Source organism: Heterocephalus glaber, unplaced genomic scaffold (assembly GCF_053883595.1).
Source record: "Heterocephalus glaber isolate CG9 unplaced genomic scaffold, H.glaber_assembly_v1.0 deba00000594, whole genome shotgun sequence".
NCBI lineage: Eukaryota > Metazoa > Chordata > Mammalia > Rodentia > Bathyergidae > Heterocephalus > Heterocephalus glaber.
The window spans coordinates 11,699,145-11,723,943 of record NW_028258151.1 but is presented as its reverse complement, the minus strand read 5'-3'; the positions used below and the strand labels follow the sequence as shown (position 1 = coordinate 11,723,943).

Here is a 24,799-nt window from a genome sequence, read left to right as displayed (position 1 = left end):
CAATGCCTCCACCTCCCAGAACAAAGAAGGGCTGGCTGGCTTCCCTCCTCCACCCAGTCCTCTCCAGTGCCATCCCTCACTGCCTCCAGGCTGACCACACACCAATGTGGACTCCAACTTCAGGACCTCAGCACTGAACCTCTGCTCGTACTGATGCTCTCACATGAGCATTTCTTCCTGGTCAGTCCCTCTACCACAGCCCTCACTGAAGGAGAATCTGTACTGTGAGTCTCCCAAACAGCCCTCCCCTCTCTTCTGGTACCAACCCTCCAGTCTTATTCTGAGCACTCCCCACCCCTTTCCCACTGTCAGTCAATGAGGTTACATTAAGCCAGAGCCCCAACTGCTCTAGAGGTGGGCACTTGCCCCAGGCTTTGCCAGTAAGGGCACTGCCTCTCCTAGCCACACTGATTGGTCCAGGAATGGAGGTGTGGTCCAAGCCAAACCAATCAGACCCAAGCAGCTCCAACCCTTCCTTTCTCGCTGTGCATCAGGAAAGAGAGATAAACTATTTTTCCTTTGGTGTTTTCTAGCTGATAAGATCTAAGCCAGGAGCAAGTTTGACACTACTTGAAAAAAACCAGAGTAGAGAGCAGGAGAGCTTAGGAAGCATTTAGCAAGCATGAGGCTCTGGCTTCAATTTCCAGAATCCAAAATATTTTTTTAAAAAGAAAAGAAAAGTAGAAGTAAATAATAAAATGGCTTCCTTTTGTCTGGAACCGCCATCTTCCAGTAATTTGCCAAAATGACGAACACAAAGGGAAAGAGGAGGGGAACCCAGTATATGTTTTCTAGGCCTTTTAGAAAACTTGGGGTTTTTCCTTTGGCCACATACATGCAAATCTACAAAAAGGGTGATATTGTAGACATCAAGGGAATGGGTACTGTTCAAAAAGGAATGGCACACAGATGTTAACATGGCAAAACTGGAAGAGTCTACAATGTTACCCAGCATGCTGTTGGCATTGTTGTAAACAAGCAAGGTAAGGGCAAGATATTTGCCAAGAGGATTAATGTGCATATTGAGCATATTAAACACTCAGAGTTGACACAGCTTCCTGAAACGGGTCAAGGAAAATGATCAGTAAAAGAAGGAAGCCAAAGAGAAAGGTACCTGGGTTCAACTGAAGCACCAGCCTGCCCTACCCAGAGAAGCACACTTTGTGAGAACCAGTGGGAAGGAGCCTGAGTTGTTGGAACCTATTCCCTATGAATTCATGGCATAAGCTGGGATGTAGCTCTGCCACGCGGCACCTAATTAGCAGCTGAGTACCCTAATCCCTATTTCAAAATAAGAAATCATCTGTGTAGTAAGGATAGTTTTCTTAATTGAAAAATAAAATAAAATAAAAGATTTGTGGAGAGAAAGAGAGAATTCCTGACAACAGTATTTGAGCTTCTGGACCATCTTGACTAGACAGTACTCTGGACAGCTCTGTCACAAATACAAGTGAAGTTCTTGCTCTTTCTCTTTGCTCCAAGGTGACTTGGATTTTTGTCTCTTGCAACCTAATATACTCAACAATACCAGCCAACTCCTTCATCCATCTTATTCTCCCTAGTGTCACTCTTTCCTCGACTACCTGTTCCATCAGCCCTGCTCCAGGCAGATGAAGCTAACTGGAACTGATGTCCTTCCAACCTACAGAGCCCACAACAGTATCAGGTTCATGTCAATGGTAGTTCACCCACCTTTCTGTCCTTTTCTTTATCTTTCATCAGCTCCTAAGTACAATGATCTTCTCATTCAGAGCTTCTGAGCCCCTTCTCCACTGCCCAGAGGGAGGTCTCAAGGCACCAAATTCTGAAAGAGCTAAAAAGCATCACCTACTTACAGCTTCTTTCTCCACCCTGTGCTAGACCTAAAACTTCCACAAGAATCACACTTCCGTTTCAGCAAAGGCCCAGAAGGATGGTTCAGGGAGGCCACAGTTTAGCATATTAACCACAGGACTGCACCCTGTCCAACTGTGTTGGAAGTTGACAGCAGCCTTCCAAAGGGAACAGAGGCTCCAGGGAAGGGGAAAAGAATACTCATGGTGAAAATAGTGGTTGCTTCCCAGTGAGGGGCTACAAGCGATTTTCCCCTTTCTTCTTGACTATATTTTTCAAATTACCTAAAATGTACAATGTTTGTGAGAAACGGGATTTTTTTCAAAGTCTCCAAGTTACCTCCTCCAAGAGTCCATCACTTAAAAATGGCAACCATTACTCAACCAAGCAGTAAAAGTAACAAGTGTAGTAATGGCACCAACAGGCTTTCCCTGTCTCCTGGTAGGAGGCTCTCCCCCTAAGGGATCGTGGTCAGTCTAAGCATGAGGGAATGTCAGGAAAGCCAGAGCTCAGGGTTTTCCCATGACATTCTTAGCCTACATTCTCCAAAAATCCAAAAATGCCCAAGTCATGAGAAATGAGAGAGGCTAAGGAGCAATTCCAGAGTAGCAGGAACCATAGGACACAGCAACTGGGCAAAGGTATGGTCCAGAAATGGGACATTAGAGATACAACTGACCCAGATGGTTAAGGCCTATAAATGACAAACTGTGTGCTATCTGTGTTAAATTCCTGATTTGATCAGGAAGCTATAGTTATTTTTTAGGAAATACAGTCTGACCCATTTAGAGTGAATGGGACATCAGACTGGATACAGACCACATGGGAACCTTTGTATAATTTTTGCACTGTTTTTAGCAGTCCCAAAATACTTCAAAATTAAAGGGTAAAAAAGAAAATGGGTATTAACTTTAGAACACAGAAAAATAATTTTTTAGAAAGAAAATGTAGCCATAGTAGTAGACCATGCTATGAATCCCTGGGACAAATTTCTGCTGTCAACACAACTTCTGACAGACAGCCAGGGAAGAAGAAAGAACAAAAGCAGAGCCCTACTGCACTGTCGGGAGTCTAAGACACAAAGCACTGATAAGGCCTGCAGGTCACCTTGGGCAGCCAGGCCCTCCCGATAGCAGGGAGGGGCAGGCACCGCCAGAGCTGAAGAGACACAAGCCAGAGCAGCGAGTGTTTCTTTTAAGTTGAAAGCTGTAGCTGGTGGTCTCACCCTGGGCATGAGCTGCTCCTTGGTACTGCCAGAGCATTTCCCCAGAGAGGCCAGGATGTGACGGCCAAGACCTCCTTCAGATGAAAGGATAGAGGCTGAACTTCCACATTCTGTTTGGATCAACTCAGGAAATGGAATAAAATCTCAACTTCACCCTTGGTAAAAAGATAAGCCACAAAAGCAAACAACTAGTGGCCTCCACCTGGGTTTCTCAACAAGTCCCGGGGCAGAGTGGACCTTGGAAAGTGAGCCCTTTATCGGCAATGGGGCAATGGCCTCCAGGCAGAATGAGCCTTGGACACTAGCTTCTTCTAAGGCAAGGACTAATTCCTCGGAGACATTCCCCTGGGAGTCCTTCTTTGCCAGGGTGACCACACTGAGTAGGAAATATGGGCATCCCTTCATCCCTCCATCCCTCTGGGTTCCACCTGTGCAGACCCGACCAAGGATTACAAATATCTAGGGAGAAAACCGCATCTATTGACCTGAGTATGTGCAGACTTTCTTCTCATGTCACTCCCTAATCAACACAGTATGACAACTGTGTACACGGCACTTACATGCACTACAAGGAATCTAGAGATTATTTAGGCATGTGTGGAGACAAGCTTGGGTTATACAGGAGTGGTGGTCATTGGACCAGTCTGTGAGGGCACTGATGGTGCCAATCTCTGTAGGCACTGAGGGACAACCGCACTACCTTAAAACACTGTCCAATCTTGTGCCTGGTCCTGCAGCCAGGTCTCCAAGGGGCCTTGGAATTGCAGGGCTTCGTGAACGCAAAGAGAGGCTACAACTGCCTTCAAGGAGAGAAGCTGCCCTCCCTCTTACTCCCTCTGTAATTTTAGGGAGCAGCCCCCATTACACACACACACCACACACCCGCGCGCACTCTTTTACTAATACATTAGATTCCGTTGCGGATCCCGGGCGCACATCTGCGGGTCCGCGGGGTCACACTGCCCTCTAGCGGCGGATCTGGGCTCAACTCGAGGCCCGACGCAAGTCCCTTTCCTGTGGGCCCCTCAAGGCACCGCTGCCTCCTGGAAGATGTGGAAGGAAGAAAAAAAGCCGGGGGCGGGGGGGGGGGGGGTTGCTGCTGTTCCTGGGTTTTGGCTGAGGACTGGTCCACGAGAGTCTTGTCGCCTGTGGTTGGGAAGGACGTGCCTGATGTGGAGATAGGAGTCCTAGGACCCTGAAAAGATGCTGAAATTCTCTGCTCTTGGCTGCAAAGGGAGGAAACTAATTAAAACTCGTGCTGCTTGCATCACAGGGCTGTTGTAAGTGGGATATACGAAGTGCGATCAAAGCTATGGTGAACATTTACATTTTAAAAATTTAGTTTTGTAGCAGGACATGGTGGCTCATGCCTGTAATCACAGCACTCAGGAAGCTGAGGCAGGAGGATCGCCATGAGTTTGAGGCCATCCTGGGCTACACAGTGGATTTAAAGCCAGCCTGAACTACATAGCAAGACCCTGCCTCAAAAAAATATATAAAATAAAATAAATTTACTGTAGTAGAAAGACACATTGACATCAAGATACTCCCCCTGGCTTCAAACACACTCATCCCATTGTTCTTGCCACTTTCTGAAGCAGTTCTGAAAGTCCTCTTTCCTTTTTTGAGGGGTGATCAAAAATATGGTGAATGCTGCTGACCAGTGTCACTAAATGGAAAAAGCAGGCTGGTAAAAAAACAGGCCAGTGTGTCCTCATCTACCTTATTCACTGGATCTCACACCCTGAAACTTCTGGCTCTTTCTCAAAGTCAAAGTGACCAAGAAAGGTAAGTATTTCGAATCAATTCACACAGGACATCCTGGCAGCTGCAACAGTGCAACTAAAGACACTTAGGAAAGAGGACTTCCAGAACTGCCTCAGGAAGTGGCAAGATAGGTGGGATAAGTGTATTCAAACTAATAGGGAGTCTTTTGAGGAGGGATTAATGACAATGTATCTCTTTATGTAATATTTTTATTTAAACATGTATTTTTCAATCACATTGTATAGGGTTTGCCCATGACAGAGAGAGAGAGAGAGAGAGAGAGAGAGAAATTTCTTGTCCAGGCTCAAAGGGATTTTATTCAAATCACACTCTCTTCCAGTGCTGTCCAGTACAGCTTTGCCCAGCTCTTGGATCTCACCCAGGGCATTGTGGTTGTGTGGAACAAACTCACCCAGTTCCACATAGCTCAGCAGCTGGGTTGGGGATGCACTCTAGCCCTACACACGCACTCACATGCACACACACACACACACACATGCATATATACACACCAGGGGACTGGCAGAAACCCAAGGACCAAATGGTCTTTCAGCTAAACACAGGTCTTGCTTGGTGAGGTCTCCACTCCTCCCTGCCTGTGTCCCATCAAGGTCTCCACAGAGTGGCCTCCCCCATGACACAGAATATCTGCTGTGCGCTTTTTGGCTTTGTTGTGTGAGGCTTCTGTCTTGAGAGTCTGTGCCCCAACAAAGGATCCTTCACATCCATTCACAAATGCTCACCACCTGACTCTTCGTTCCCATCCCCACACTGTGAAAGAGAGATGCAATCAGCCCTGTTCATCTCTTAGAGCCAGCCCACTGGGGCTGATGCCCAGCCTGTCTCTGTGACCAGAGACAAAGCACTGTTTGCATAAAATATACCTGTGACTTTCACCTGCCATGAACCACACATCAAAGTGACTGGGGCAAAAGAAGGAGGAAGGTGGGGAAGGTAGAGAAAACCAAGACCCCAGCTGCTTCTTGGACATTGACCTTGTGAATGTTTTCCTTCAAGGCAACTGCTTTTGCACTTTTCTTGCACAACAGAGCTACAGAGAGAGCCCAAGCAGAGAACAAAGCTTCATGACCATGAAAGATGCACCCCAGTCCCCCTTCACCCAGGTTCAGCAAACCTGTGGGAAAGAGACTCCATCCAGGTGGCAGACAGGGGCAGGCCCATATGGATCATGACACCTGATGGTGAGCAGTGGGTACAACGTTCCTATGGTCCTACTTTCCTGCTGTCCCTAGTAAAGCATCATTTTTATTAGAACATCTCGAGGTGGGTGTTTTTTTTTTCATTACAGGGGATCAAACTCAGGACCTTGTGCTTGCCAGGCAGGTGTGGCACCACTGAGCTACAGCCCTGGCCTTGGAGGTGGTTTTTAAATGGAGCAGGGAGCTGAAACTGTCTGGCACTTCTCAGCCTCCCTGAAACCAGACCAGGACCCTCCAGTTTTTGTGCTCGGCTCACCCTTGATAAAACATTCTGATTCCTCCAAGACTACTTTTTCTAGATCCCATTCTTACTGTGCCTTATTGACTCACAGCAAAAAAAACAAAAACAAAAACGTTCACTAAGAATAGAAAGCTTCTGGAGTTGGATCAGACTTGCCAGACGGGTTCCCAGGAGGGCCAAGCCTTAACAACTCTGATGATCCCCAAAGAGACATTACTCAAAGGGAAAGTCCAGTGTAGTCCTAACCCAGAGAGAAAAGACATGCACAATTTCCTCAGGAGTATTTCTCCATTCCACATAAATACATTTGTTGAGCATGTGCTGTAGGAACACTGTGTCCTGTGTAGGTAATACATTTATGTGGACTCAGTTCCTGTCCTTCAGAAAAAATAAGCCAAGTGCATAAATGTCTGTTACAAAACAGAATGAGAAGGGAAATGTATTAGTTCCCTTCCCATTACTGGGACAAATTACTCAACACCCACAACTGAAAGTGGGAGAAGTTTATTCGGCTTACAGTTTCCAGTGGGCTTAGTCCATGGTTAACTGGCTCTAAGGCCAAATCATTGTAGTAGAAGAAACATGGCAGAGAAAAGATGCTAATTTCATGGCAAACAGAAAACAGAGAAAGAAGGGAGGATGAATCCACAGATGAGTATATTGTTCCCTTGATCTAATCACCTTCCAGAAGCCTCTGAATACATGAGACATTTGAGGGATATTTCTGATCTAAATCATAACAGGAAGGGAAACAAAATCTTTTCACTGCTGGTCATGAGCCAAGCATGGATGCTGTGTCTGCTACATGACCTCACAACAGACTCAAGTGCTACACACTTTTATGCTCATTTTGCAGAGAAGAATCCTAGTATAAAAAATTAATTAATATTTAAAACTCACATGTTCCTAACTCTAAACCATACATCCTTGGCTTGCATCAAATAAAGGAGGTACAGGTGGTGAGAATTTTCAGAAAGGGAAAGAGAGAATTTGAGACAGTCCTTGACATTAGGGTTTCAGTTGACATGTATGTTGGGGGCATTCCAAGAGGAGGAAATGGCAGTGTCATGCCTCATGTGCATGTGATGAGGTGTCCTGTCTCAGCCAGGGACAGGTCACTGTGCACCCCACCCCACCCACCCACCATCACCAACCTCTAGCCTTAGCCCATCAATAGATGAATGGATAAGGAAAATGTGAGGTGATATATATATATATATGAATGATTTGGCCATAAAGAAGAATAAATTTGAGTCATTTGTAGGAAAATGGATGGACCTCAAGACCATAATGCTTAGTGAGATACATCAGACACAGAAGCTTAAATATTGCATGGCTTCTTTTATATGAGAAACCCAAAGTATAAATAAGTTAAAGAAAAAAACAAAATATTGATAAGAGGAAGCAGAGAAATAGATCTTTTACAAATTTGAAGGGGATCTAGAAATGAGGGGAAGGAGAAGGAATGGAGGGGAAGGGGAAGTATAAAGTATTAAGATGTGATACGTACATGTTCCAACTCCCCATGAGGAATATAATCACTATGTACTTCAAACATGTATAATAAAAACAAAGCTAAACATACCTCCCATATGACCCAGGCACTCTTTCTGCCAAGAGAAATAAAAGCCCCTATCCATACAACATGATTGCTCATAACAACTCCATGTATAGTAGCCCCAGACTGGAGACCCTCAAATGTCCACTGATAGGAGAACAGATAAATAAGGTGTGGTGTACCCATTCCATGGATCATGACACAAGAGAAAAAGGAATAAACTATCAGTACATGCAACAACATGGATGAATCTCAAAATAAGTATGTTGACTAAAAGAAGCCAGACCAAAAAGAGTACATACTATATGATTCCATTTATATAAATTTCTAGAAAATGCAAATGTATCTACAGTGACAGAAACAGACAACTGGTTTCCTGAGTTTGAGATAGGGTAGATGGATTACAAAGGGCATATGGAAAGTTAGGATGAGAGGTAGTGATCAATAGTGTTCTCATTTTGATTGTGGTATTCCTTCAAAAACATAATCAAGGGCCGGAGGTTGGGCTCAGTAGTTCCTCTGCCTGCCTTGCAGGCGCAGGGTCCTGAGTTCGATCCCCTGTACCAAAAAAAAAAAAAATCCAATTACACAACTTTAATACATACAAATGGTTTGTATATCACTAAATCAATGTTATCCCCCAGAAAAACTATTAAAACAATAACAAACTGCAGACCCCTGGGCCATAGCCTTTGGAGAGAAGACTAATTCAGATGGTAAGTAGTAGAGCTTGCTTTTCAATGTATCCTAATGATTCTAGGGCACAGTTAAATTTTGAGATTAATGGTTTAGGATAACCAAAGAAGAGGGAGGGCAGCAGCCCAAAGTTCACACCCTATACTGCCCTCCACACCCAGACATTCTTAGAAAGGTTCAGGGACTGTCCATTAATTGTTTTATGTTCCCACAATCAACACCAAGTAATGAAAACACCAGAAGGCAATTTGGAAACATCAGCCACTCACATATTGGCCCCACCTTCTAAGCCAGTAAACATAATCTAAGCAAAATGGCAACCCCACTTCCACCTAGATGACTTTCCCCAACTCTCTTCAATAGAAATTTTAAGCCATGAAGTCCATTCTTCTCCTTAAGAAGCTGCTCATGCCTTGGTCAGTGACTGACACTCCTATTGCTCATCTATTTACACTGCGTAGTGACTATAAGTCTGGTCAAATGTCGTCCATGTGGTGATACCAACCATATTGATGCAGTCTTGCTGAATAGGTCCCCGTTAGCCACCAGCAAGAGTCATGCCTGGATCTTGCAGATGGCCCCAGCCACTGAGAACAGCCTTCTCTTTTGGGGTGGTCTCATTCAACACCCACACTGTCACAGTTCTGAACTGGGTTCTAACTCTTAGAGTAGAACTCAAGCCATCTGTTTAACTTCTCTGAGCTTTGGTTTTCTCATCTATACAGTTAGCATGGCATGCCCTTGGGACTGGCCACCCCTACAGAACTGATGCCCTGGACCTAGCAGTTCATCTATTAACATCTTAATGGAGTCTTAGTGGCTTTGTGTGATTACTGTGGGAGGAAGCAGGAGCTTGGAATCAGGTCATGTTAATCAAGCCTATTCTGGACACCATCTGCCAACCAGTAGGTTTTGAATGAATTCTACAACATGCCCCATCAGGGCCGAGGAACAGGCTTAACTGGCAGCATTAGTCAACACAGGCTGCTATGATAAAACACCACAGACTCTATACATTAAACAATGGAAATTTCTTTTGTCATGGCACTGGAGGCTACAAGTCCAAGAGCAAGATGTTTCTTCAGAGCCTTCTCTCCTTGGCCCACAAACTGCTGAGTCCTCATACGATCAGTTCTTTGTGTGCACACATAGCTGGTATCTGTGTGTGTCCAAATTTCCTCTTCTTAGGACACCAGCCATACTGGATTAGGGCCTACTCTGACAGCTTTATTTTCACTTCATCACTGTTTTAAGGACCTTCTCTCCAAATACGGTACATTTAGAGGTACTAGAGGTTAGAATTTCAGCATATGAAGTTGGAGGGAAGCACAGTTCAACCCATAATACTGGGAAGACTCAATAGGAAAGATCCACAAGAAAAAAGTATATGCTTTGCATACAAAACGGGTTCGAGAGCCTGGGCTCTTGGCAGGAGACTTGGCATGGACTTGCATTCCAAGAGAAGGTCTCTAGCCCCAATATCATCCTCTGTTATAGAGACAGTACTCAGAGTAGCCAAGTTAGCAACAGGATGACAAACCATGTGAGCACCAGTCTTTAGTGCATAGGAACTATCAGGTGGCCACTAGCTCCACTGAGCTACGTCCCCGGTCTTCATAAGAATTATCTACCATAGCCACCACCCCACACTTAGAGGTCCTGAGAGGTCCTGTTGTTGCCTTTCTAGCTACTAGAGGGGGAGAGGCCAGGAAGGGTGTACCTGGGGACTGAATTCAGCACAGCACATCTTGCTGTGGAAGACAGGATCCCTAGAGCTCATTGTTCAGGCAAAGCAGAGCAGAGTCCCGGGGTTATTTAGAACAGTTCTGTGACGTGTGCCAGGTGGGAAAAGAGTGGAAGACCCAAGGATGAAGAAGACCTGTCTATAAGCCTAAGTTAATACCCCCACCCCTGTGGTTAAAGGGTGGCAGAGTCTTATGAAACTTTACTTTGTGTTGTCTTCCACTGGAGACCTCATAAAATTGGGTTCAAATATTTAAGTGGTAATTGTAACTAATACCACCTAATTAGTGCTAATGCAATGCCTCACACTTCCCCAAGATCTTTAAATGCATGAAGTCACACAAAGACCAGAGATGCTCACTCTTCTGCACACAGACCAGGATGCTCAGGCTCCCTGAATGCCTTAGAACTGCCCAACTCAGCCCACAGCCAAAGCAGACCACCTGGCAGCCAACCACTGGCAGAAAGTGTGGGTATATGGGTTAAGGGTAGAAAGGAGGTTTGACTAGCCACAGACAATGAACTGGTTGGTGGACAGAAAGGCCAGCTCCACTAGGGTGGAAGTCTATGGAAGTTCCTCTGCATATACCATCCTAGGAACTCTCCCAGATATGACTCTTCAAAGCCATCCTGGCAAATTCTTTCCCTTGTATGGCTCCCAAACAGTTGTCCCATCTTCTCCAGAACCTTACAATTTCAACATTTATTATTTGAATTATGATTTGGATTTACATGAGTATTTTTTCCTGTACATTTGTATATTTTTAAAACAAGAAGAAGAAAAGTTCAATTGTACATTACATCTCCAAGCAAATTTGCAGCCTCAACATTTTTAAAACTAGAACTTGTTCAGATGCAGGTGAGAATGGTCCAGAAGTAGGAGGCAAACTGATGTGAAGATGATAATTTGTATAAAGATGTGGCTGTAAAGACATTTATTGAGACACTGTTTATAATAGCAAAATACAGGAAACAACCTAAGTTTCCAATAGAAGCATTAGCTAAGTATACTAGAATATCATGTCACCATTCAAAGTGATGTTTTATACCCACAGACACCATTATTTAATGTTAAAGACTGAATGTATCTCCCTAAGATGGAGAACAAGGCAAGGATTTCTGCTCCTGTCACTCCTATTCAACATACTACAAGTCCTAGCCAGTGCAATAAGGCAAGAAAAAGAAAAGACGTGCAGATCAGAAAAGAAGGAATACAAGTAAGTGTCCTTATTTTCAGATGGCTTGAGTGTGTACATAAAATATTCTAAGAGATCTACAAAACAAAAAACAGCTCTTGTAGAACTAATAGATTTAGCAAAGCCACATGATACAAGTTTGCAAGCAAAAATTAATTGTATTTCTATAAATTACCAGTGAATAATTGGAAACTAAAACCAAAAACACAATACTGCTCATAATTTTTGTGAAAAGAAAGGATTTTTACCAAAATTCTAGCACAATTCTTTGTAGACAAAGATAAGCTAAATTTAAAATTTAGATGGAAAAAATAGACTCAAACAATTTTGAGAAATAATAAAGTAGGGAGAATTGTATACACAATTTTAAGAATTACTATTGTCACAGTCATGAAATAACATGGTACTGACAGAGCTATACAGACATAAATCAATGAAACAGAATAGAGAGTTCGGAAATAGTCCCAGACACAATGGCCAATTGAGTTTTGACAAAGTTCCAACACAGTTTTGTAAAGGGACAATTTTTGGCACAAATGGTGTTTGAACAACTGAACATGAACTTCAACCTACTCTTTACATATTATACAAAAAATAACTAAAACTGGATCATAGATCTAAGAGTGAAATACAAAACTTTCAGAGGAAAACTTGACAAAAAAATCTTTGTGACCTAAGTTTAGATACAGAATTTTGTGGATATAAAGCCAAAGACAAATCCATAGAAAAATATATTGATTATTTGCACTTCATCAAAGCTAAAAATATTTTCTCTACAAGACTCTTTTGAAAGAGTAAGATGAGCGACAGATTAGGAAACAATCTTTTTTTTTTTTTTTTGGTACCGGGTATCGAACTCGGGTCCTTGCGCTTGCGCAGCAGGCGGTGAAACCACTGAGCTAAATCCCCGGCCCAGGAAAAAATCTTTTGAAAATAATATCTGACAAAAGACTTGTATGCAGAACACATGAAGATCTCTTTAAACTCTACACTAAGAAAAAAAAATCCAATTAGAAAATGGTCAAAAAATTAAACAGGCATGTATATGGATGGCAAAAAATAATCTCATGAAAAGATGTTCATTGTTAGATATTTGCACCCAATAGAAGTACCTCTACACTAAATCCAAAAAGACAGTGAAGTTACTACAAATCTATACTCATTTTTGGAACCCTAAGGTGCCATGGAAGATAATTTCTATAATGTTGCCAAGTCCAAGCCACATGGAGACACCTCAGTTGACATTACCAGCCATTAGGTTGCATCAGTTGCAAGACGTGTGAAAAAGGGGACCTCTAGATGATCCCAGTCCCCAGCCACTGTCCTCCCAATCCATCCAGGCTTCCAGTTGAAGTGTCACATACCTTGAACCAGATGCAAGCCTTTTCCACCATTCCCTGTCTAAATTCATAACCTGTAGAATCTGCGAGCAAAATGAAATAGCTGGTTTAAGATGTGTATTGCTTAGCAGGAATAACAGAAAACATTGATACTCTTTGTTCTCTCTGAAAAACACACTGCAGATCATAAGTGTGCTCGCTAAATATGTACTACCAAAGATAAAGGTACTCTCTATTATTTCCCCTTTCATTTCTTTCTACCATATAGAAGAGGTATTGTGAAGAGGTGCTGTGTTGCTCTCAAACTTGTCAATATCAGTTCTATTTATCATTATAATCATAACATGAATTTTGAAAATATAAACCAATAGAAGCCAGGGATTTAGCTCAGTGGTTTCACCACCTGCTGCGCAAGCACAAGGACCTGAGTTCAATCCCCTGTACCAAAAAATTAAAAATAAACCAATGAAATATTGGCAGGAAAAGAAAATAAGTTGTCATTATTATTATGAAAACAAGAGTGAATGCTTTGGAAAGACACAACAAGGGTGTCTTAGTATGTTTTCTATTACTTTTACTATAACAAAATACTCAAGACAAGGTGATTTATTAAAAAAAAGAGGTTTATTTATTAATTTCTTTATTTATTCTTTAATAAAGAACAGAAGTTTACAATCCTTGGAGGCTAGGAATTCCAAGAGCATGGCACTGGCATCTACTTGACATCAAGTGAAGGACTTCTTACTACATCGTAACATAGCAAAGGGCATCACATGCAAGCAAGATAAGCCAAGCAGCCAGAGAGAGGTAACTTGCGATGAAGGCACTCCCTCAATAACCCATTAATTCAGCCAGAGGCCTGCCCCATACAATCTGTAAGTGCACACAGATCCCAGTGATCAGTGCTATGGACCAGAGCACAGCAGCTGCAGGCAGATCCAAGCTAGGACCCACCCCAAAACCCCACCACTTGGGCTAACAGGCCCAAGCCAAGGGCCCACCTGGAATAGAGCAGAGGCTCACCCTAATACCATCAGTAAGTGCCTGGAAACCCTAGCCAGAATCCTGCTCAGGGTCTGGGGTGCACATCCCCCAGCTAAAGGCCCTCCCAGATGACAGCTACATAATTGGGCAGGCCCTAGCCAGAGGAATACATAAATACCATCCCAAAGTGTGCACAGACCGCAACCAGAAGCTCACCCAAACAACAGGTCAGCTCAGGGATCCAGAAGGCAACTATTCTGAATCCAGAAATTGGTACACTGGTGAGAACCACATAAAAGGCCATTCTGTAGATTGCTGAGAATTGAAGACCACTGGGTGAGCAAAATGTTGCCTCAAGAAAGGCACAGCAGGGCCAGGGATTTAGCTCAGTGGTTCCACTGCCTGCCTCGCAAGCACAAGGTCTGAAGTTTGATCCCTGATACCAAAAAAAAGAAAGAAAGAAAGACAGGCACAGCAGGCAGCACCTGTTGAAATGAGAAGACACGTAAACAAATCTCAAAACCAGACTTCCAGATCACCTAAGGCAAACCAAAAGGGCAACAAGATGGAACAATCTGATACTCAACCAGCACTCTAAAAATTTTTTAACAATATCCTAGGAAAAGACAATGAGGATCACAACCCTAGGAAGCCCAGAAGAATGAATTCATCAATCCATCAGGAATGACAAGAAAATAAATGCAAAGCGGGGGGGGGGGGGGGGATTCAACAAAAGAAAAAGTCATGAAAAAAAATAAGTCAGTACAGATCAGTTATACCATCAATGTTAATGGTCTCAATTGACCAATCCAAAGAAAGAGAATGGCAGAATGGGTCAAGAAGCAAGATCTGACAACATGCTGCATAAAAGAAAAACACTTAATTCAAAAAGAAACTCAGACTGAAAGTTAAAGGGGAGAAACAATACTCCATGTGACAGGAACCTCCCCCCCAAAAAAGCAGGAGTACCTATCCTCTTTGCAGATCAAGTGGATTGCAAATCAACACTGATTAAAAGAGACAAAGGACACTGTATCCTTGTAAAGGGAACAATGCAAGAGGAAGAGATGACAATCATAAATATATATGCACCAAACATTAGTGAAACTAACTGTATAAAAAAAATTCTAAAGGACATGAAAAATCAAATAAGCACTAATACAATAGCAGTGGGAGACCTCAATACACCACTGTCAAAAATAGATAGAACAACTAGACAAAAAATAAACAACAAATACTACAACTCACTCAAACTCTTGAACAAATGAAGTTAACAAATGATGTTTACAGAGTGTTCCACCCCACAAAATCAGAATACACATTCTTTTCAGGTGCACACAGTTCATTCTCCAAAACAGACCACATAGTCACTCATAGAACATGTTTAAGTAAGTGCAAAGGAATTGAACTTATGCTCTGTATATTATCAGACCATAGTGTGATGAAATTGGAGATCAATAGCATAAAAAACCACAAGAATTTCATAAACACATTGAAAGTGAACAACACACTTCTGAATAAACAATAGGTCACAGAGGAAATTAAAGAAGACATCTGACAGTTCCTACAAGTAAATGACAATGCCAATACAACATATGAGACACAATGAAAGCTGTTTTACAAGGGAAATTCATAGCAGTGAATACTCACATGAAGAAAACAAAGCGAGCTCAATTACACAACCTGATGCTGAACCTCAAGCTTTTAGAAAAAGAAGACCAAGACCAACCTAAAGCTCATACAAGGGAGGAAATTATAAAGATCAGAGCAGAAATCAATTCAATGGAGACTAAGAGAACAATACAAAAAAATCAATGAAGCAAAGAGTTGGTTCTTTGAAAGAATAAACAAAATTGACAAACCCTTAGCCAACCTTATCAAAAAAAAGGAAAGAAAATGTCCAAATCCATGCAATTTAGAATGAAAAGGGTGAAATTACAATGGACCCAGCAGAAATCCAGAGAATCATCAATACATCAGGAACCTATACGCCAATAAGATGGAAAACACAGAAGAAATGGACAGATTCCTAGATATGTATGAATTACAAAAGTTGAACAAAGAAGACCCAAAAGTTTTAACTGACCCAATGTCAATCAAGTAAATTGAAAACATAATTAAAAATGTACCAACTAAGAAAAGCCTAGGTCCTGCTGGTTTCACTGCCAAATTCTACAAGACATGTAGTGAGGAACTACTGCCACTACTCTTTAAACTCTTCCATGAAATTGAAAGGGAAGCAATGCTCCCAAATTCATTCCTGGAAGCAAGCATCACCCTGACCCCCAAAGCAGGGAAAGGCCAAACCAAAAAAGAGAACTATAAGCCAATCTCACTAATGAACATAGATGCAAAAATCCTTAATAAGATATTGGCAAACAGAATGCAGAATATCATCAAGAAGATCATACAACCTGACCAAGTGGGATTTATCCCAGGGATGCAGGGTTGGTTCAACATACACAAATCAATAAATGTAATATACTATATCAATACACTATATGAAGACAAAAACCATATGATCATCTCAATAGATGCAGAAAAAGCATTCAAAAAATCCAATACACATTTATGATAAAAACAATACAAAAAATTGGAATAGACGGTCTCTACCTCAATCTGCTAAAAGCCATCTATGAAAAACCAACAGCCAATATCATACTAAATGCTCAAAAAATCCTTCACAGACAACAACAAGAGGAGGCTTCCAGGCCACCATACCACCCCTGCCAGCACAGAGAAGGTGAGCCGCTCCCAGCGCACAACAAAAGGAGGCATCCAGGCCACCATACCATCCCAGCCAGCACAGAGGAGGTGAGCCACTCCCAGGGCACAACAAGAGGAGGCTTCCAGGCCGCCATACCACCCCCGCCAGCACAGAGATGAGCCGCATGGGTGCCAGGAGCAACCTCACCTCCATTGAAATGAGAAAACATAGAAACAAGTTTCAAAATCAGACTTCCAGATCACCTAAAACAACACCAAAAGGAAATGAGATGGAACACTCTGATACTCAACCACCTGGACTCCCTGAACTGGCAACAAAAGAGGATCTGGAAAAAATGAAATCAGAAAAAATTTCTCAGATAACACCACAGACTGTGCCCATAATGCAAGACATGATTAATAAATCTAGAGAGGACACAGATAAAAAAAATAGAGGAGCTGAGGAACATGATGGAATCCCAACATAGGAAACAAATGGAATCCATAGAACAGACACAAACAGATTTCCAGATTAAAAACTCCACTGAAAGTTTATGCAGCAGAATGAGCCAATGTGAGGACAGAATTTCAGATATAGAAGATAAGATTGCAATTAGACCAGGAAAAGAAAAATTTCTTTGAAATTATAAGGGACCACGAGAAATCAATCCAGCAGCTGCTAGATGATGCAAAGAAGAATAACATAAGACTGATTGGAGTCAACAAAGAAACAGGAGAGAGTGCAGATGACATAAAAAAAATGTTCACAGAAGTGATGACAGAAAACTTCCCAAGCAGGGTAAAAGAACTTGACAAACAGATAAGTGAGGCATATAGGACTCCAACTAGCCTTGATCAAAAAAAATCTACACATAGGCATATAATTGTTAAGATTCCAGAAACCCAACAGAAGAACAAAGTTCTACAAGCAGTTAGAGAAAAGAAACAAATCACATACAAAGGCAAGCCCATCAGAATCATAACAGACTTCTCAACACAAACCCTCAAGGCAAAAAGAGCTTGAAGTGATGTATTTCAAGCCCTATAGGAAAACAACCTCCAACCCAGATTGATGTACCCTGCAAAATTATCTTTCAAAATTGATGGAGAAATAAGATACTTTCACGACAAAGAGCACCTTAGGAACTTCATGAATACCAAACCAGCACTACAAAAAATTTTAGACAATATCCTAGGAAAAGACAACAAGGACCACAACACCAGGAAGCCCAGCAGAATGAATCCATCAGGTGTGACAAGAAATTAAACTCAAGGGGAGAGAATCCAACAAACAGAAAAAATCATGACAATGTAAGTCAATATGTATAAGTTATAACCCTCAATGTTAATGCTCTCAATTCAACAATCAAAAGAAATAGACTGGCAGAATGGGTCAAGAAGCAAGATCCAACAATATGGTGCACACAAAAAATACATTTAATTCAAAAAAACCTCATAGACTGAAAGTTAAAGGGTGGAAAACAATACTCGATGCAACAGGAACCCGAAAAAAGGCAGAAGTAGCTATCCTCTTTGCAGATTAAGTGGATTTCATATGAAAATCTGAAACACTCTGGTCCCAAGAATTTCAGATAAGGGATAGTCAACTTGTATGTACAAGTCTATTGTGAACATGTGTTTTCATTCCTCTTAAGTAAAAACTTAAGAACAGGACTGTTGGTTCTTAACAGTAATACAAGAAATTTCTATATTGTTTTCCAAAATGGTTTTATCATTTTATATTCACATTAGCAGTATTAGAAAGTTCTAACTGGTTCACACCTAAGCTGACATTTGTTCTTTTAAAACTTTTAACTTCATCTCCCTAATGAATGTATAATTCAATCTTGTTAACTGTAAAGGAATTTATAGCATTTCTAAAGCAAGATGTTCCTTGAGGACCAGACTGCCACCACCATTCAGAAATTATAAGTATGATAAACTAAAGATTATTCATCAAGCACATAAATCAAAGACAAATGAACTTGTATTGAGTTTGGAGGATGATGATAGACTCCTGCTGAAAGAAGACAGAACGCTGAAAGCTGCAGGAATTGCCAGCGAAACTGAGATTGCATTCTTCTGTGAAGAAGTTTATAAGAACTACAAAGCTAATCCCATTTCATCCTGGTGACAGTGTCTCGAGAGCTTCCTTTCTGCATACCTGTAGGTCCTCCCGTCCTTCCTTGTTGGAAAATAATATAAGAAAAATATTTTTTTAATGTAATAAATGTTCATTCAAAAATCAAAAAAAAATTCAATCTTGTTATTGTACTGATTAGTATTTTTCTGATTCTAGTGTTGCACACCTTTCTTTGTGCTGTGCTGGCTATTTATCATGTTCTTGTGCCTACTTTTTAATTGGGTTGTCTATTAATGAGCTGTAAGAGCTCTTTATATATTCTGGTCATAGGTTATATGTATTATAAATATGGTCTGTTTAAGGACTACTTTTCATTTTCTTAACGATGTCATATAAAGTTCTAAATTTTGATGGAATCTCATTTATCATTTTTTGTCCATTTGCTGAAAACACTATTTTTTCCTTTGCTCTTGAATTGAGTTTATGTTCTATAAAATGTTAATGTTAAATAATCTTTCAAAACTCAGTGGACCATGTATGTGTGGCTCGATTTCCAGATTCTCTGTTTTATTCTAATGATCTATATGTCTTTCCTTACACCAACACTGCTTTGATTACTGTAGCTTTAGAGGAAGTCTTAAAATTAGGTAATAAGTGTCTCCCAACACAGTTTATTTTTCTTTTTATTTTTCTAAGTCCTTTGTACTCCTACATAACTTTTAAATTTCAATATCCAATTCTTCATTTATAGCAAGTATACATAGACCTGAATTTTTATATATACCTTGTGTTTTCTAATCCTGCTAAATTCAAATATAAGTTCTAGTGGCTCCTAGAGATTTCTTAGTATTTCCTCTGTAGATGATCATTTCATCTACATATAAAGATTTTGCTTCTACCTTGCCAATCATATGCTAATTGCTTCTTTTTATTGCCAGACTATTTTGGTTTGGGCCTAGGTTTCAAAGTTTAATGGACAGATGAAGAATAGGCATATCTGCCCTGTTCCCCAACTTAGGGAGAAAGCATTGTATCTTCTCCATTCATACAAGGCATTTTCGGTGGAAGTATGGAGGACAAGGGGCTAAGGGAAAGGGAAAGTGGGAGGGGTAGGGGAAAGGAAAGAAGGGAATGGAATTTATATGAGAAAATGAAAAAAATGGAAACAAAGTCTTTATAAATAGGGAGGGATGGAGGGGTTGAAGAGATGGCAGGGGAATGGGGAAAAATAACCAAGAGAGATTATGTAAAGGTGCAAATTCCCAATGATGAATGTCATTTTATTGTATACCTAAAAAGTACCAATAAAATTAATTTTTAAAAACACACACATAGGCCCAAAAAACCCCTATTAATTCTTTAATCCAATCAAGAGGATTTTTGGGTCTTCCAATCAAGAAGGGTTCATCCAATCAAGAGGGCAGAACCCTTGTGACCCAAGCAACTCCCAAAGATTTCACTTCCAAATACCATGACTTTGGGGATTTTATCTCCAACATATGAATTCCAGGCATCACATCCAAAACATAGCAAAGAACAAATAAATAAAAGTTATTACTATAGAAGCAAGTGTGGACAAGATAACTGTGCAGGATTATTGAGGAAATTCTTGAAAATCCAAAAGGATTCTGTGTTGAGATTGCTTAATGTCATTACATTGTCATTCCACTTTTTAAAAAAAATCAAAATTTGTAGCTGCTGTATTCCGTGGGCGTGATTTATTTAAGAAAGACAAGCTGTGATTCCAATCAGTGGACCCATGCTGAAAAGAAAGGACTTGGCCCTACATCAAAAGATTGGCATAAGAATATACTTTTATATGTTTTAAGTTAAAAGAAAATGTTTAATACACCAACCCTTTGACCCAGTAAATCCACTCCTGAGTATAAACCTAAGAGAAATGAAAACATATGTCCACAAAAATACTTAGGCAAAAATGCTCACAGAAGCATTACTCATGATATCCTATATTGGAATTTCAAACATCCATCAACAGGAGAATGGATAAACAAATTGTGATATACCACCGCATGAAATAATACTAAATAGAAAAAAAAGGAATAATTACTACAACAAAGATAAATCTCACAGACATGGGGCTGATTTTAAAAAGCCAGATACAAAGAAGGCCCACAGTGTATGATTTTTCTTATATAAAATTCTATTACAGACCAAATTAATCTATAGTGGGACAACTCCAGAAACTTTCTGGGGTAATAGAAGTTTGGGGCTGGGCTGGGGATTTAGCTCAGTGGTACTGCACCTGCCTTGCAAGCACAAGGTCCTGAATTCGATCCCTGCACACACAAAAAAAGTTTGTGGTATTTCAACAGGGTATGTCTATTTATCAAAACTATACATTTAAGATACTGTGTTTAAGTATATGTAAATTTTACCTAAAGAAAATAGAATGTAAAATCTCCATTTGGATATGGGGAAAAGGTGGAGGTGCAGACAAACAAGAATGGCAGGATGCTGATAATTGCTAAAACTGGGTGATGGGTACATTAGATGAGGTTACATTAGACTATTCTGATAACTTTGTCTATGTTTGAGATTTTTAAAAAATAATGTCTTAAGTTTTTCATTTTTTTAATATGTTTGAGCAATGTGTTTTGTCTGTGATTCCCAGCTCTAATCAATCTTTGTGATGAACTGACTAGCTCCCCACTCCAGCCTGGGTCCCTGCCACACAGATGCCCATGTGTTGTCCCCCAAAGGTCTAAACTGTACCTATGGCCTAGGTGAACTTCTAAAACCACAGCCATGACCAGGCACCACTGCTCTATGCCACACATTCTAACCCTTACAAATACTTGTTTTATAATTACTGCCCCATTAAAGTGTTAACTGGAAGGTAAAGCAATAGAAAAAAATAAAAATTTTGTTATCAGACAGAGCTGAAGTCAAATATCAGGTCTGACATTTTAATCTTCCTAATATTTAATGTCCTTGAGCTTCCATATCCTTTCTTCTAAAAGGAGGGAAAAGATTATGCAAAGACTGCTGTTGTCTCCCTTTATCTGTTAGCCCCTTTTCACAGAAACCTACTACTGTATTTCTACAGGGCAAACAGCCCAACAGCGTCTCGCAGACCACTAGAGGGCAGTAGTGAGTCGGGCCCACTTGACACAAGCAGGTTGGATAAACTACTGTGAGTTGCATTATTTGGCCTCGGAAGCAGGCAGAGCTGATTACAATCATGCCAAGCACCTAGTGTCAAGAGTCTGAAATGGGGCACTCATCCCCAAGTATAAGAAGAGGATAACAGCGCAGGGACCTGTCCCATTGTCCTGCTCCTGGTGCTGTCCCTGGGACTTTTCAGGTCTGGCATCTTAGGAGATCACATGGATGGAAGGATGGAAGGATGCAAAATGAACCATCCATCACAATGGCCAACTTTGGATGCTATTCCCCGGATCCCAAGACCTCCACAGGTAAGAGAGTCAGGAAGGAAGTAAGAGCCCAGTCCTCTTCCATGGAAATACAAGTGAAATGTGGCAGGGCTCCCTGCTCCTGAATGATTCCCAGACCATGGTAAACTTAGAAAGCAGTCAGTGTTGAAATCCAGACATATAAGTTTAGCTGCACAAGTCTGATTCTTCCTCTTGTCTCCATGGTACATGAAAGTGAAGAATATAGAGTTATGTTAGCCAGCCTTCCATCACTATGACAAAATACCTAAGATAATCAACTTGTCTCATAGTTTTAGAGGTCTATGATCAATTGGCCCCATTGCTTTGGGCCTCTGTTAAGCCATATATCATTGTAGGAGCATGTGGTAACAGAGGAAGCCGCTCACCTCATGGCCTCTAGGAAGCAAAAAGAGAGAGAGCAAGAGACCAGCATCCCACAATCCTCTTCAAGGTCATGTCCCCCATTGACATTACTTCCTGCCTCTAGTCCTCACCTTTTAAATGCTCCACAGGCTCAAGACCAAGCCTTTAACATATATGCCTTTGCGATACTTGCCCAAAACTTAGCAGAGGTATAGTGTTCGTCTTTTACCATGAATTCTGATGAAATAGCAATAACTAGACTGGTAGGTCTCCAGTGTCTTGTTTCAGCCAAGGTATGTAGGAAGGAGATGATCTAAAACAAAATCCCAGCATTTCTCCTCTCTGGTTAGGTGAATCTGTGCAAATTACTTAACTTTTTGTGCCTTAGTTTCCTCATCTATAAAATGAAGGCAATAATAATAGTACCTACTTCTTAAATTATCATAAAGCTTTGCATAGCCCTATGACTCATGTACACCAAATATTAGCTACTATCTAGTACTAGAAGTGACAGGGATAAAATCTTAAAATACAGAGCTTTCATATCCCTGTGTCATAAGCCAGTCCACCATATTGGGGTCTTCACTATCAAAAAATTCTCTTAAGGGCCAGGGATTTAGCTCAGTGACACCATACCTGCCTCATAAGCACAAGGTCCTGAGTTCGATCCCTGGTACCAAAAAAAAAAAATTCTCTTAAAAGACTCTCAGAAAGCTTGTTGGACAACAACTCAAATCAACTGAGGATTAATACATTGGAAAAGCTCCTGTGTCACACAACTAAAAATTATCTTTAAATATTTGTCCTAGGTTACATACACTAAAGCATATTGTTTTTCTCACCTAAGCTTCCTAAAATTTGGAAGCTCTTCCTCAAAGGAAAATTGACCAAAATTTGACACAAAGGTTTCCAGAAGCACAGTATCTACACTTTCATAATTGCTTCATGACTAGTTGTACTCACCGTTTTTTACTGTTGTAACAAAATACCCAAGAATAACAACTTAAAACAGGAAAAGATTGATTTTGGCTCATAGTTTCAGTCCATTTGCTTTTGTTGCTTCAAGGGCTGTAGTGCAGTAGAAACATAGAAGAAGGGCATGGGAGAGTGATGCTGACTACCTCATGCTTCAGAGCAAGAGAGGAAGAACCAGAGAGAGAGGAAGGGTCTGGGACAAAATGTACCTTCAAAGCCACACCTCCTGTGACCTCCTTCGTTCAATTAGGCCCCTCTTCCCTAATAAGCCCACTGGGCTATGAACTCAGTGGACCAATCCATTGATGAAGTTAGACCCTTTCTGGTCTAACCACTTCCCCAAATCCCCAACTCTAAACACTGCTGCATTGGGTACTGAGCCCCTAAACACATAAGCATTGGAGGGACCTATTGTATCTATAACATAACACTAGTTGAAAGGTCAAGTAATTCATCGTAATTGATATATGCTAAGATAAACACTTATACTGATTAGTGTGACATGACGTATTGCCCAAAGACTTCCAGGGCAGTATCGTCTGTTCCATTTTTTATACTTGTCCCACTGAGAAGGTTTTGTGTCCCCTCCCACTGAATCTGGAAGGGCTTGGGCCAGATATGATGTGACTTGCAAGGCTGACATACAAGACACTGAAGCACTCTCCTGGTTTTCCCTGGGATGCTGGTGCTCAGAACCACAGCCACAATGCTGTGGTGAAAACCAAGCATCCACTTAGAGGAGGGCCCGGTCTCTGAGCCTCTCTCCACTTTGCCTCTTTAACTTTTTTTCTTTCTGAGTTCTCCTACTTCACTCTCTTATGCAATTAATTACTTTGGGTTCCAGGAACAATGAGTCTGACCAATAAACATTTTTATGACAAGGAAATAAAACCCTAAGTAACAGGGAGCCTCACAGACAGATCACCCCATGGTGAGATGGCCCCCCTCAGTGGAGCAGCTAACCCAGGAGCAAAACTTAGGCTGCCCCCTAAGAAGGAGCAATTGTCTTATTATAGATAGCTAAGTTAGACAGAAATATCATAGGCAGTCAGGGAGGGCTGGGTCCTCGATAGTCAGTGCAAAAGATAAAAACACATTAAATCATTCCTGGAGATGCATCTGTTGGAGGCCAGGACTCAAGATAAAGATGAAATGACCACGCATGCATACTTCCCCAAAGGACAAGATAAACGATAACAGCTGTCCTATTGAAGTCTAGATAGACATCAGTCACCCTGGTGGTAACCAAGACCTCCAGACTCATTGTTTCCTAGAAAAAGTCTTTTGTTCTTGCCATTTATACTTGCTATGTGACTTGTTTCCCCATTGGATCATTATTACCTAAGGGACTGTACTTTTAACCTTATTGATTGATTATAAGTGTAACCCACGTTGTATCCACATGGTTTTGCTCTATAAAACTGCCCTGTACGGGCCGGGGATTTAGCTCAGT

The 24,799-nt window shown here is 41.1% G+C and overlaps 1 protein-coding gene and 2 pseudogenes across 1 annotated transcript in view; 2 read left to right on the top strand and 1 right to left on the bottom strand.

The window, feature by feature from the left end:
- The first annotated feature begins 721 nt into the window (after positions 1 to 721).
- On the top strand, positions 722 to 1,226 carry LOC147829499 (large ribosomal subunit protein eL21 pseudogene; annotated as a pseudogene).
- A 6,917-nt stretch (positions 1,227 to 8,143) lies between these two features.
- Positions 8,144 to 24,799, bottom strand: part of Hsd17b3 (hydroxysteroid 17-beta dehydrogenase 3) — a 62,140-nt gene continuing 45,484 nt past the window's right edge. The window contains exon 12 of the mRNA XM_021259386.2: positions 8,144 to 8,402. The gene's annotated coding sequence lies outside the window, so the exon portion shown is untranslated. The remainder of the gene's footprint in view (positions 8,403 to 24,799) is intronic.
- Positions 18,368 to 18,701, top strand: LOC147829498 (UPF0538 protein C2orf76 homolog pseudogene; annotated as a pseudogene).